The sequence below is a fragment of the Sciurus vulgaris genome, assembly GCF_902686455.1.
Source record: "Sciurus vulgaris genome assembly, chromosome: 4".
NCBI classification, from domain to species: Eukaryota; Metazoa; Chordata; class Mammalia; order Rodentia; family Sciuridae; genus Sciurus; species Sciurus vulgaris.
Genome location: NC_136464.1, coordinates 54,826,569 through 54,840,715, shown reverse-complemented (window position 1 = coordinate 54,840,715; position 14,147 = coordinate 54,826,569). Strand labels below are relative to the sequence as shown.

The 14,147-nt window shown below is 37.4% G+C and overlaps 2 pseudogenes across 2 annotated transcripts in view; both read right to left on the bottom strand.

Annotated features, from left to right (window-relative positions):
* Nucleotides 1–384: 384 nt before the first annotated feature.
* LOC306660215 (ATP-dependent RNA helicase DDX50-like) lies at nucleotides 385–1,490 on the bottom strand (annotated as a pseudogene). Its single transcript has one exon. The product of its transcript is annotated as an ATP-dependent RNA helicase DDX50-like (transcript).
* Nucleotides 1,491–1,492: 2 nt separating this feature from the next.
* Nucleotides 1,493–14,147, bottom strand: part of LOC306660214 (ATP-dependent RNA helicase DDX50-like) — a 39,273-nt pseudogene continuing 26,618 nt past the window's right edge. Inside the window, exons 2-3 of the transcript in view lie at nucleotides 2,172–2,392; nucleotides 1,493–2,086 (exon numbers count right to left, since the gene is read on the bottom strand). The product of the transcript in view is annotated as an ATP-dependent RNA helicase DDX50-like (transcript). The remainder of the gene's footprint in view (nucleotides 2,087–2,171; nucleotides 2,393–14,147) is intronic.

Sequence of the window (14,147 nt, the reverse complement as noted above, 5' to 3'; positions counted from 1 at the left end):
TTTTTTAAAGAGACAATAAAAGAGGGTTTTTTCTTTTATTCAAAGGTATAACTGGATAAGTAAATTTGTTTACAACCATTTTTGTGAAATACTTTTTTAAAAATATGACCAATTTCTTTGTAAACAGCAGACACATACCTCAACAACGATGACCTAATTTTTGGTGGATAATGTACATGATGAGGCAGAAATAGGCAAGCTCACACTGGTAGATTAACTGTCAAATGCTCAGTCAAAACTCCGTTTATGGCCCCCGCTTCTTGATCAATTTCTCTTTCTACTTCGTCTTCTACCATCTTATTGACTTCCTGACCGACTCCCCTGTGGACTCTGTCTACCTGACCGGCCAGACCTGCAACTTGACCAGACTCTTTTGTCTGGAATTAGAAGATGTATTTCCATCATAATATTCTTCAATTTCAGGTAATTTGACTGACACTAAGAGTATCTAATCTGAACCATGTCACTCTGCCTGTAACCTTTCTGACCTGGTTGTAGGAACATCAAAGCAAACACCCATATTTCCTTTTAGGAGGCACATTCTTGTAATTTGGGACATAGCATTACTACTTAGCTTTCTGTTAAGTTCTTTCCAAGCACAGCTGACATCTTGTATTTCTTCAGGGCTTTCCAGAGTCATAGTCACAAATCCCTCATCAGAGGTGATCAAAGACCTTGGTTCGAAGCTTGATGCAGCAGAAGTGCGGGCTAATGCTGCAGCCAATGCATCCACTGCCCCTTTCTCTTCTATCTCCGAGCTGATGGTCGGAAAAAATCAACAGCAGCAAAAGAAACAGAAGCCAGAGAACTGATGGCATCCATGCTTTTAGATTTAACTAAATCCATTGTGGAAGGAACACCTACACGTTTAAAAGTAATTCCTGTTTTTTGTTCCATGTATCTTGATTGACCTCTTTCTCTTGGTTGATAAAAACATATGCAAATCCTGTCCGGCCAGCTCTACATGCATCCAGAGTGATGGATATAGGACTCAACATCCTGTGGAGGAAAATTTTGAATCACCAGGTCAACCTCAGGAATGTCCAAACCACAGGCAGTCACATAGGTTGCCTCCAAAACTTTAAAACTACCTTCTCTGAAGTCTTTTAGTGTATTTTCTCTTTGAGACTGTGCAATGTCCCCATGCAAACACTGGACATTCTGTTTTATGTGTGGATTCCTTGCCATTTCAATTACATTCTTCTTGGTCTCACAGAAGATAATTGCCCTCCCTTCAGACTCTACTATAGACTTGAAGGACATCTCCAATAACTGCTGGTCTCTGAGACCAGTGATGCTGGATAGCCAAATGTTCCACAGTAGTTGCAGCCTTTTGAGACATTTTTTCCAACAAGGTCAACCTGTTCGTATCTGGATTTCATGTATTTTTTTGCAACCTTGTATACCCACTGTGGGCAAGTTGCAGAAAAAAGTAAAGTCTGAGGATTGTCTTCAGAATCAGTTTTGTAGGATTCGTGGATAAAGTCTGAGGATTGTCTTCAGAATCAATTTTGTAGGATTCGTGGATAATATCTTCAACTTGTTCAGCAAAACCTAAATCTAACATTTGATCCACTTCATCAAGCACAACATGGTGCAGTTTAGAAAGATCCAAACGGCCGCTCTGCAAATGGTCTTTGATATGACCAGGAGTCCCAACCAAGATGTCAATACCATTTCGAATATGATTAATTTGCTTTTGATATGATGTACCACCATGAAAACACGCCACACTGAGTTTCCTAGTTAAAGTCTTTAAAGTCTTTGGCTACTTGATTTACCAGTTCCCTTGTTGGAGCCAAAAGAATTATCTTTGGTGAGTGACTTTTTAAAAATTATTTCTTGATTTCTTTGGAGTCTTCCAATCAAGGGTATGGCAAAAGAGAATGTCTTTCCTGTTCCTGTCCGGGCTTGTGCAATTAAATCTTTTCCTTCATATACAGGACCAAAGGTTTTAACTTGAATAGGAAAGAGGTATGTTACCCCTCGACCTTTCAGAAGCTTTATAGTTTCCTCAGAAATAGAGAAATTAGAAAAGTCTCCTTCTTTCTGTTCACATGTTAGGGACTCCTCTAATTTATTATCACTTGATTTATGAATAGAACTTTCTAAGGATGATACTCACTTTGATTTTTTTTTTCATAGTCATCAATATTTCTGTTTGGAAGAACTTTTCTTCTTGACTTATAAGATGTAGAAAATTCATCTGAAAGTCTGTTAAATCCTTCTTCAGTTTTTTGGGCTTGGGAGCATCATCCTGGTCATCTGTAACACCATTTTCTTTTGTTTCTGTTTTCTTATCTGAGTCACGATGGCACCTGGACTTCCTCCTATCACTCCAGCATTGTGTAATGTGTTTTTGGCTTATCTTATTTAAATCTTCATAACAACCCTATGAGTGAAGCGCAGCCAAATTCCTTATCCGAAATTCCAAAATCCTCAAAGCTCTTTTGGTTTTCCTTCCTCTGGCTCTCAGACTCTTCCAAGGGTGCTTCCAGCTCCATAATGTTCCCCCAGAGGAGTTTCCCAAGTATTACTGGCGGCCACCAACTCCCTCAGGGCACGGTGACCACTACTACCTATGGGCAGTGACAGTGTGACAGGAAGTGGGGGCAGGACAGCTGCCCTGCCAGGGCCACGTGTCCCAGTGCCTTATTTTTAATATTGACACAGAGTCTTGCTAAATTGTGGAGAAACTTACAATCCTCCTGCCTCAGCCACCTGAATAGCTGGTGTGCACCGCCATGCCTTGCTTAAAAGTATCATTTTGGATATCATAATGTTTAACAGTTTGATGTCATTAACAATGTAATGAAGGGGAATCTTTTTCTGATTGTGCTAGATATTTTACACAGCAAGGGAGTTAAAAGTATTAACCCCCCCTAAATTCAAAATGGTGGCCACATTTGGACATAACCATAATCCCATTGCCTGTAAGAGAAACTTAAGCTATCCTGAGTACTCCAAAATGCCAGCTCTAAATATAAATAAAATATAAGCTTCTCTTTTTTGACAGCATGATTTGACCAAATTGAACCAATCAGCTACAGAAAAATAAACTTATATAGCTCTACTTGCCCTAAAAAGAGTGTACATTTATAATAGCCATTCACAATAAAGATCAATGCCATTGCACATTTATGTTTTATAAGCTACACTATTGCCACTGTGAGTCAAACTTCTTACTACATTTAGTTTGAATTCTCCCCATTTGTAAACTTGCAAAACAAACTTTAAAATTTTTCAATATGATATGCCTGATTTTTCTGACAGTTTAGTGGCAGAAATGGGAACCCCAAAAGAATCTTCCTGAACCCTGAGACCAGATGGATCCCATTGTGCATACTGCTTTCTTTCTGCACAGAGTTCTGGTTGTGCCTTTCTTAGATCCAAGCTCTGCAATGTTTGCATTTTAAGCTTCTTGGCTTTATTGTGATACCTATGTTTCTTGATAAGTCACTCTTCTATTTATTAAAGGGAGTAAAGCTCTGATTCCCTGGGTTCCTAAACAGCAATAGAACTACTGGGCCTCCATTAACTAGAGGTGCTGTAAGGAACCTAAAGCAAAGATGGGTTCCACTTTGTCCAAGACATTTTCTCCACCTTTCTCGAAAACCCCCTGCTTCTTGCACGTATCCAGCTACTATGGAGGCTGAGGCAGTTTGATTTCAAGCTGCAGGCCAGCCTTTCTTAAAATTTGAAATTAAAAAAAAAAAAAAAGAAGAAGAAAAGAGCTGAAGATGTAGCTCAGCAGTAGAGGGCCCCTGGGTTCAATTCCAGTACCACAACAAAAAAAAACTTTGTCCTATACATATTTCCACTACAGATCAGGAATTTGTGCCTTTTTGGGAAAATGGATAAACTTCACAAAGGATTATTTGGAATTGCAGTGGCCACTGTAAGCAAACTTCAATTTAGACATAATACTTCAATTTAGAATAGCCTCAGAACCTCTCAGAGACAATGTGATATATTCTCTGGTAGGAAGGAACTTCCAAAGACAGAGTAACTCAAAATAATCTCTCTAAAAAAGAATCTTTGCAGCACATTAATAAAAAACTAAAGGCTACAACTTAGATTGACTATAGTGCCTTCTGCTAACCTCTTCATTGCTCTCTATCCTCTGCTACTTTATGGTTCTGAATCTACTAAATCCTTTGATCTCTCACCCTTCCCACCTGAGCCTCCTCAATACTGCCTTACCCTAAAAATTAGAACCTCAAATAAACTTCAAATTTTGCAGTGCCTGCAACAGCTGAATGTAAACATTGTGTCTTCTCCAGAATTCTGAACCATCTTAAGGACTTCCTTGACCCTACAAAGGGCCAAGCAAATTTACAGAAAATTTTAAATGGTTACAAGAGCTTATGACTTGGAGTTCCAGGATTTATATCAATCTGTTCATATGATAGTGAACACAGGGGCTGTTTGAAAGTAGCTAGGAAAAAAAAAATCCTAGGAATAATCCAACTAGAAACCTTGAAGATCTTACTAAACACGTCTCAAAAGAATGAATACACAGGTCAAGAGAAATGGGCCAACTATTATTATAAGCTACCCTGAAATATTTCCCATAAATAGACTGGGTCATAATCAAATCCTCAAACCAAAAAAGGATGAATCTTCTGCAGACTATTACATTTGTCTAGAAGTTTAAAAAAAAAAAAAAAACATTCTGGCCTTAAAAATCAAGATGATGAAGTGGCTTTTTCAGCACATTTTATTAATGGACTGTACACAGAAATAAATAACTCACTGAAGAAACAGAATGGATAGTAACTCCCCTAACAGAACTGCAGCACGTAGTAGAAAAATTTGAAAGGACATTAGAACATCAAGGGCCCCTGGGTTTAATCCCAGTACCCACTGAACAAATTAATGGCCCTACAATTACAACCGTTGCAGGAACCTTGACTTAACTTTTAAAAACCCGGGCAGAGGATATAGCTCAGTGGTAGAGTGCTTGCCTAGCATATGCAAGGCCCTGAATTCAATCCCTAGTAGTGCTAAAACCTAATAATAATCAACAGTATTCCTGGACAGTAATGCCTCAGGGACACTCATACTTTTTGCAATTTATACACCAAGATTTCAAAACCCAGAAATTTCCCAGAAATTCTACCTTGCTTTTAATATAGAGACAATTTGCTTCTTTGTATTGCATCTAAAAAAGACTCAGAATTCAACTTCATATATCTGTTACAACAACTAGTTTACAAGGACTATAAGGTAGGATAATCTTCAATGCTCACAAGAGATACTACATTATCTCCATCACAAATTATCTGCAAAAGGAATGTTTCTGTCTTCAAAAATGTTAAATACTATCCAAAATTACTCTGGACTTGTGACTAAGAAATTACTCAGAGGATAACTTTTATTTTTCAGTAGTCCTGGGTTCCTAATTTTTCTTTGTTTCTCCACTCTAGGAACATAAAATAAAATTAAAAGAGCACTCAGGAAACTTGTTCTTGGAAAACCAAACATGAAGAGGCCCTTACTTGATTACATTGGTTTTAAAAATCTACCACCACCACATAAAAATATACCCACATTAGGATACCACAACTATCCTAAATCTTCACATTGTCCCCATGAAAAAATATTCAGGTTTTGGTTATCCTCTCTCAAGGACATAGAAGAAAACAGTAGACCTGATCGGACCTGTGATTGGACCTGATAGCCAAATTGTTCAAAAGTAGTAGCGACAGCTACCAAAATTGTAGAACCTTCCTTGGAACTTGTTCAGGGAAATGAATTATATCTGCAAGTTCTTCAGGCTATAGACGGTATACAAAAGATTGAATATCAACATTTTTCAGGCAGCAGACTTACATCATGTAAGATTCTCCTCCTCGCTCTCTCAAGTCTATGTATTCTTCCATAATTCTCTGAACCTGCTACCCTTTTATGAATTTGTTGTTGTTGTTTCATTTGTTTTGTTTACAGTACTGGAGATGAAACCCAGGCCTTGCACATGCTAGGCAATAGTACCGGGTTATATCCCCAGGTCTTTTTACATTTAAAAAAATTTTTGAGACAGTATAACACTAAATTGTACAGGCTGGCTTTGAATTTGCAGTCCTTCTGTCTCAACCTCCTAAGTAATTGGGATTACAGGTATGTTATCATCCATGCTTTTGTTTTTGCATTTGTTTACCTTCATTTGCCTGATGAAAGGGAGACTCACAACTGTGTCAAATTGGTTTCCCAGAATTTGACTCCTAGACTACATTTATAAGAAATATAATTTACTACCCCAGAATTGGTGCTCTATATTGATGCTTCCTTGGCTGAAAACTCTGAAGGAAATAACTGAAGATGGGTATGTAGTTACAACTCAACACAAATTACTAGAAAAAAAGTGCTCCCTCATTTTAACTCAACTCAACCAGCAGAATTACTCAAGCCTATAAAATAGCTAAAGACTATCAGTATACATACTGAGAGCAATATGAATTTATAGTTTTTGATTTGGGTATATTGTGGAAACAAAAGGTTTTCTAGCATCAAATGGTATACCTATAAAAAAGTTGCTGATCTCCTCTCTGCCTTGCTATTGCCTTCACAAATAATTATTATAAAAATTGAAGCTAGGCACATTGGCACAAGCCTATAATCCCAGCTACTCAGAAGACTGAAGCAGAAGGATTGCAAGTTTGAGGCTAGCTTCAGCAACTTAATAAAAAAGACTGGGATGTAGCTCAGTGACAGAATGTCCCTGGGTTCAAGCCCTAATATCCAAAAAAGAAAAAAAAAAGAAAAGAAAGAAAACTTTACTCATAAAACTAACCCTAAATATCAATAGTTTGTGGTTGGTTTTCATGATAAGGCTGCCACCTCTAAAATTACCCCATCAAGTAAATTGTGTGCCCTGAATAAGGTTCATCTGAAAGACATAAAGAAATCCAACATGCGTCAGATATAGTAGCATTCACCTGTAGTCCCAGCTATTCAGGAGGGTAAATCAGGAGAATCATGAGTTCAAGACCAAACTGGGGCAACTCTCCAATGAGACTCCCAACCACCATCATCAAAAAAAAAAAAAAAAAAAAAAAAAAAAAAAAAAGCCCCAGAATGACAAAAATAAGCCCCAGAAATTGAAAAACAAGATTGGATAAGTAAAGAATACAAGACCACTGAGGGATTCTGGGAGGACCCAAAAGGCCACTTCTTGCTTCCAGAATCCCTACAAGTATCCCTCCTCTGAGTATTCCATTCTCTTACTCACCATGAGGTTTATAAAATGATTCTATACAGCACTTTTGGTAATATGGGTATTTTGATAATATTAATTCTGCCTTTCCATGAACATGGGAGATCTTTGCATCTACTAAGGTCGCCTTCAATTTCTTTCTTTAGTGTTCTGTAGTTTTCATTGTAGAAGTCTTTCACCTCTTTTGTTAGCTTGATTCCCAAGTTTTTTTTTTTTTTTTTTTGAGGCTATTTTGAAGGGGATAGTTTTCCTAATTTCTCTTTCAGTTGATTCATCCTTGGTGTATAGGAACACAATTTATTTATGGGGGTTAATTTTATATCCTATACTTTGCTGAATTTGTATATGAGTTCTAGAAGTTTTCTGGTGGAATTTCTTAGATCTTCTAAATACAGAATCATGTCATCAGCCAATAGGGATAGTTTGAACTCTTCTTTTTCTATTCATATGACTTTAATTCCTTTCTTTTGCCTAATTGGTCTGGCTAGAGTTTCAAGGACTATATTGAATAGAAGTCATGAAAGAGGGCTTCCTTGTCTTCCTCCAGTTTTTAGAGGGAAGGCTTTCAATTTTTCTCCATTTAGAATGATGTTGGCCTTGGGTTTAACATATATAGCTTTTACAATGTTGAGGTATATTCCTACTATCCCTAGTTTTTCTAGTATTTTGATGAATGGACGCTGTACTTTGTCAAGTGCTTTTTCTGCATCTATTGAGATAATCATATGGTTCTTGTGTTTAAGTCTGTTGATGTGATGAATTATATTCATTGATTTCTGTACACTGAACCATCTTCGCATCCCTGGGATTAACCCCAGTTGATTGTTGTGCACTCTTTTTTATATGCTTTTGTATGCAGTTTGCCAGTATTTTATTATGAATTTTAGCATCTATGTTCATCAGGGATATTGGTCTGAAATTTTCTTTCCCTGATGGGTCTTTGTCTGTTTTCAGCATCAGGGTAATAGTATCTTCATAGAATGATGTTCTTCATAGAAATAGAAAAAGCAATCATGAAATTCATTTGGAAAAAATAAGAGACCCAGAATAGATAAAGCAATCCTTAATGAGAAAAGTGAAGCAGGAGGCGTCACAATACCAGAACTTATACTACAAAGCTATAATAACAAAAATGGCATAGTATAGGCACAAAAACAGACATGAAGACCAATGGAACAGAATAGAAGACACAGAGATAAAACCACATAAATACAGTTATCTCATACTGGACACAGATGCCATGAACATACACTGGAGAAAAAATAGCCTCTTCAACAAATGGTGCTGGGAAAACTGGAAATCCACATGTAGCAGAATGAAACTGAACCCCTATCTTTCAAACTGCACAAAACTCAACTCAAAGTGAATCAGGGACCTAGGCATTAGACTAGAGACCCCATGCCTACTAGAAAAAAATGTAGGTCCAAATCTTCATTATGTCAGCTTAGGACCTGACTTCCTTAACAAGACTCCTGAAGCACAAGAAGTAAAATCAAGAATCAATAAATGGGATGGTATCAAACTAAAAATCTTCACAGCAAAAGAAACAATCAAGAATGTGAATAGAGAGCCTACAGAATGGGAGAAAATCTTTGCCACCTACACCTCAGATAGAGCATTAATCTCCAGGATATATAAAGAACTTAAGAGGGCTGGGTTTGCGGTTCAGTGGTAGAGTGATCTCCTAGCATGCATAAGGCCCTGGGTTCGATGCTCAGCACCACATAAAAATAAAATAAAGATTAAAAAAATAACTTGAGAAACTTAACACCAAAAAAAACCCCCTAGATAATCCAATCAATAAATGGGCAATGGAACTGAACTGGCACTTCAGAGAAGAAGAAATATGAATGATCAACAAATATGTGAAAAAAAATTCAACATCTCTAGCAATTAGAGAAATGCAAACTAAAACTACACTGAGGGCTGGGTTGTGGTTTAGTGGTAGAGCACGTACCTCACATGTGTAAGACATTGGGTTCAATTCTCAGCAACACATAAATAATGAATAAAATAAAGGTCCATCAGCAACTAAAAAACAAAACAAAACAAAAAAACACACAAAAAAACTACACTGAGATTCCATTTCACTCCAGTCTGAATAGCAATTATCAAGAATACAAGTAAAAATAAATGTTGGCAAAGATGTGGGGGGAAGATACATTCATACATTGCTGGTGGGACTGCAAATTGGTGCAGCCACTCTGGAAAGCAGTATGTAGATTCCACAGAAAACTTGGAATGGAACCACCATTTGACTCAGTTATCCCACTCCTCTATATATGCCCAAAGTACTTAAAATCAGCACACTACAGAGATGCAGCCACATCAAAGTTTATAGCAGCTCAATTCACAATAGCTAAACTATGGAATCAACCTAGGTGCCCTTCGACAGATGAAGTGATCAAGAAACTGTGGTATATATACACAGTGGAATATTACTCAGCCATAAAGAAGAATGAAATTATGGTATTTACTGATAAATGGATAGAACTGGAGACTACCACACTAAGTGAAATAAACCAATGCCCCCCAAAACAAAGGCCAAATGTTCCCTCTGATATATGGATGCTAACACACAATAAGGGTTGGGGAAGGAAGAATAGAAGTGCACTGGATTATACAAAGGGGAATGAGGGGATGGGAATAGCAAAGATGGTAGAATGAATCAGACAGAACTTTCCTATGTTCGTATATGAATACTCGACCAGTGAAACTCCACATCATGTACAACTGCACGATGGGATCCTAATTAGAATAAGTCATACTGCAGGCATGTATAATATGTCAAAATACAGTCTACCATCATGTATGTCTAAAAAGAACAAATAAAAAATGATCCTGGTTCTAACAAAACATTGGTGAGGAAACTTCAAAAGTGATCACCCAAATCTATAATCAATGTCTGCCTTGTCATACCCATAATCCTGGGGAAAAAAAAAAAAAAAACAGTGAAAGTGGTTACAGCAATAATCTCCCTACCATGAGGGCTGTTTGAACATAGATGAACTTCATTCAGTTGCCCACATCTACAGGTTATCAATATAGACTTGTAATAGTTTGCATGTTCTCAGGATAGGTAGAATCTTTTCCCTGCCAAAAGGATGATGTAATTATTATAGCCAAAAAATTGCTAGAGAATATTTTTCTACTTTGGAGAACTCCCAGTGAAATATAAATTGAGGAACACACTCTACTGAATAAGTGATAAAATAATTAAATAATTTCCTTCAAACATTGTTATTACCATTGTCCTTATCACTCCCAACCCTTCTAGAAAGGCAGAAAGAACCAATGGTATTTCAAAATTAAAATTAGCAAAACTAATGGAGAACACAGGATGATTCTTGATCTTCAATACTTTATTTAACTGTCAGTAAGATCTACACCTTTTAGAAAATGACTCAATGAAATTGTCACTGGACAATTTCCTTAATGATAGAACCCTATGTTCATCCAGGTCTCATAAATTGACATTACCCAATATGGTACAACACTAATGATGTATTTAAAAATTTATTTCCATCAGCTTTCAGAGATGCTTCACATGATGAGGACCTTTTATCCCTCATTTTGGAACCAGATAACTGGTTTGAAAAAACATCAATGGGGCTGGGACTGGGGCTCAGTGGTAGAGTGCTTGCCTAGCATGCATGAGGCACCAGGTTCAATTCTTAACACTGCATATAAATAAGTAAATAAATAAAATAAAAGTTCCATCAACAACTACAAAATATTTTTTAAAAAATCAATGGAGGGGTATGAAAAATGGTGGAATGAGACAGACATCATTACCCTATGTACGTGTATGACTACACAAATGGTATGAATCTACATCGTGCACAACCATAGAAATGAAAAGATATACCCCATTTGTGTACAATGAATCAAAATGTAGTTTGTAAAAATAAAAAAATAATATAAAAAAATCAATGGAAAACTAAACTCAAGTCTTGCTGGAAGAGACCATATCAAATTCTTTTAACCTTGCATACAGCAGTCAAGTTGCAGGACACTGAATCTTAATTTCATGTTTCTCAATTAAAAAGAGCTCCCCATGCTGGTGTGTGGCACATGCCTATAATCCCAATGGCTCCGGAGGTTGAGGCAGGAGGATTGCGAGTTCAAAGCCAGCCTCAGCAACAGTGAGGTGCTAAGCAACTCCATGAGACTCTGTCTCTAAATAAAATACAAAATAGGGCTGGGGATGTGGCTCAGTGGTCAAGTGTACTTCAGTTCAATCCCTGGTACCCAAGAAAAATAGAGAGAGAGAGAGAGAGAGAGAGAGAGAGAGAGAGAGAGAGAGAGAGAGAGAGAGAGAGCTCTCCCCAAGCCAGGTGCAGTGATTCACGCCTGTAATCCTAGCAACTTGGAAGGCTACAGTAGGAGGATCTCAAGTTCAAGTCCACATTGACAACTTAGTGAGACCCTGTCTTAAAATTAAAAATAAAGATGGTCTGGGGTGTAGTTCAGTAGTAAAGTACCCCTGGATTCAATCCCCAGACTGAAAAAAAAATCAAAAGCTCCCCCAAACTCCTGGATCAACCCATAGCCAACTTAAAAATTAAGTATATCTAGGGAAATGCTTTCCCCAGAAACAGATGACAGCATGAAGTAGACAGGTTCCACCCAACAAACAAATCAAGAATCCACTGGGTTTCCTTTTATTTTGCCAGGAAATAATATTCATAGTCCTGCTACTTTCCAAACTAATGCAAAATGTTGAGTTTCATATTCCTACTCCCATTAAGGACCTTCATTGCATAGACTGAATATCCATTAAAGTCTAGTATTTAACATATAGACTCCCTTACTAACCATAGTGATTACTGGGTACATAGCCATTTAAATGCCTGGAAAGAATTTCAATTAACAAAAGAAGGGAACCAAACTATGTGAAATGCATTTATAAGTATGTCAAAATAAACCCCACTGTTGTGTATAACTATAACACACCAAAAAAATTAAAAAATATATTGGAACAAGCTCCCCCACATACTTGGATGACCAACTCAGGAAAATACATTTATGAGGAATTTTGGCATCCTTTCCCTGGGAAACCAAATCATTCAGCTAATACTGTTTTGACATTGGGAGGAAACACTGGAAGCCAAAGGATGACCTATAACCACTATAAAATTTGTTAGTGGTAACTTCTCTCTATGCATAGAAAATCTTAACAGTTCTAGACCTGACTTAGGTGAGAGCCAGAGTCACTCCGTAATCAAACCCTTTGGTTTGACTCAAATGATAGAGGCTGGAATCCTAGATTTAATGACACAGATCTAAAAACAAAGTGACATACTTTTAAAGACCTTGTTGGAACCAGACATTGGTTTAATGGAAACTCTAGGAAAGTGGAATGCCTCTATGATACCATTATATAAGTTTAATGACAATTTTGAACATTGGATAGATCAAAATTCAGGCATATCTGGAAAGGTAACTAGTCTTACCTAATTGGTAATAGTACACATGAATTACTTTAGCAAATCCATAGAATTACTATCTGCTCTTGTCCTGGTTTAAATCGTAGTCATTCAAATTGGCAGTATATAGCTGGCCCTGGGTTCAATCCCAGCATTGAAAAAAAATAATCTAAAGAAAGAAAAGAAAAAGACATGCAGATCTTGAAGTGAAAAAATGGGACTTGAATTCTAAACTGCTTTGTAATAAAAGTTCATGAGTTTTAGAAGGCAATTTCTGCTGGGCATAACCACACCATCCCCAAACCAGAGAATGGCACTCATATAGTGGATAGAATTACTTTCTATTGTCACTTTAAGGGAGTCCATGGAGGTTTCTCCAGAGACAGAGAAGACCTCTAATCGAACCTTCCTGGCTCTTGACATAACCAAGAAAAGAATTTAAGGACACATGAGTTATGAGCAGCAGAGCAAGAGATTTATTATAAAGGAGAGTGGGAGTGGGGGTGATTACAGAGAGAGAGAGTGAGTGAGTGGCGCCTGTCTAAGTCTGGGGTTCTATTATTTATAGAATAGCTGGGGACTTGACTAGAGGTGGAGTCAGGTCAGGGTTACACAATTTCCCATCAGTTTCCTGTGAGCTTGCACATTACCCTTGTGAGTTTTAATTCTGCTACTTAGTTCCTCCAGATGCCTTGTGGTTATCTTGTGGATTTGTTGCTTTTTCCTCAGTCATTGGCAGGCTAAAGACAAGTGTATGGACTAGGTTCCTTTCCAGTTGTTTGTTTTACATTTCAATGGTTCATGGGGCTTTCTCTTTTGAGTCGGTGTTTTTTTCTGTATTCCTAAATTTCTATCTCACTGTGACCAATGACCCAGGAGATATTTTGATCACTGAAACAAGACCTTAAAACTATACAATAATTTACATGCAAATTTTCAGTAATATTATTTCAAAGTACATATTCTAATCTTAATCATCCATTGATCTAATTTTCTACAAATTGTTTATATTTGCTGTCATCAGTTGAGTGGTTAGGCTGGTAGAGTTTAGAGTACATTCTTTAATTATATCAGTTTGAATGCAACAAGAAGCAGACCCCAAGATGGGAGTAGATGTGCAAGAGATTTATTGGAGGAAATACTTGTGAAAAATAAAGGGGAAAGGAGCAGAGTAAAAGGAAAGAGTGATGCAGGTCCTATAACTAGATTTCTAGGCCAGAGGCCAAACTCCAGGTCCCAATGGATCAGTATGGCCACCCATCCCAAGAGGTCAATTGACAGATGAAGAGACATGATGTGAAGGCAGGAAAAAAATTTATTCTCAATGTGGCCATACAGGGGAGAAAAAACCCAAAGGTCTAGTGACTGAGAGTCTGTCTTTTTTTTCAAGGGGCTAATAGCAGTCTTGGGTTATATAGCAAGGATTAGGGGCTTGCATAGCTGGTGATCTTGGTCAGGCCCTTGTCTGTTTGAGCTTTATCTTGGGATCAGTCAGGCAGGGC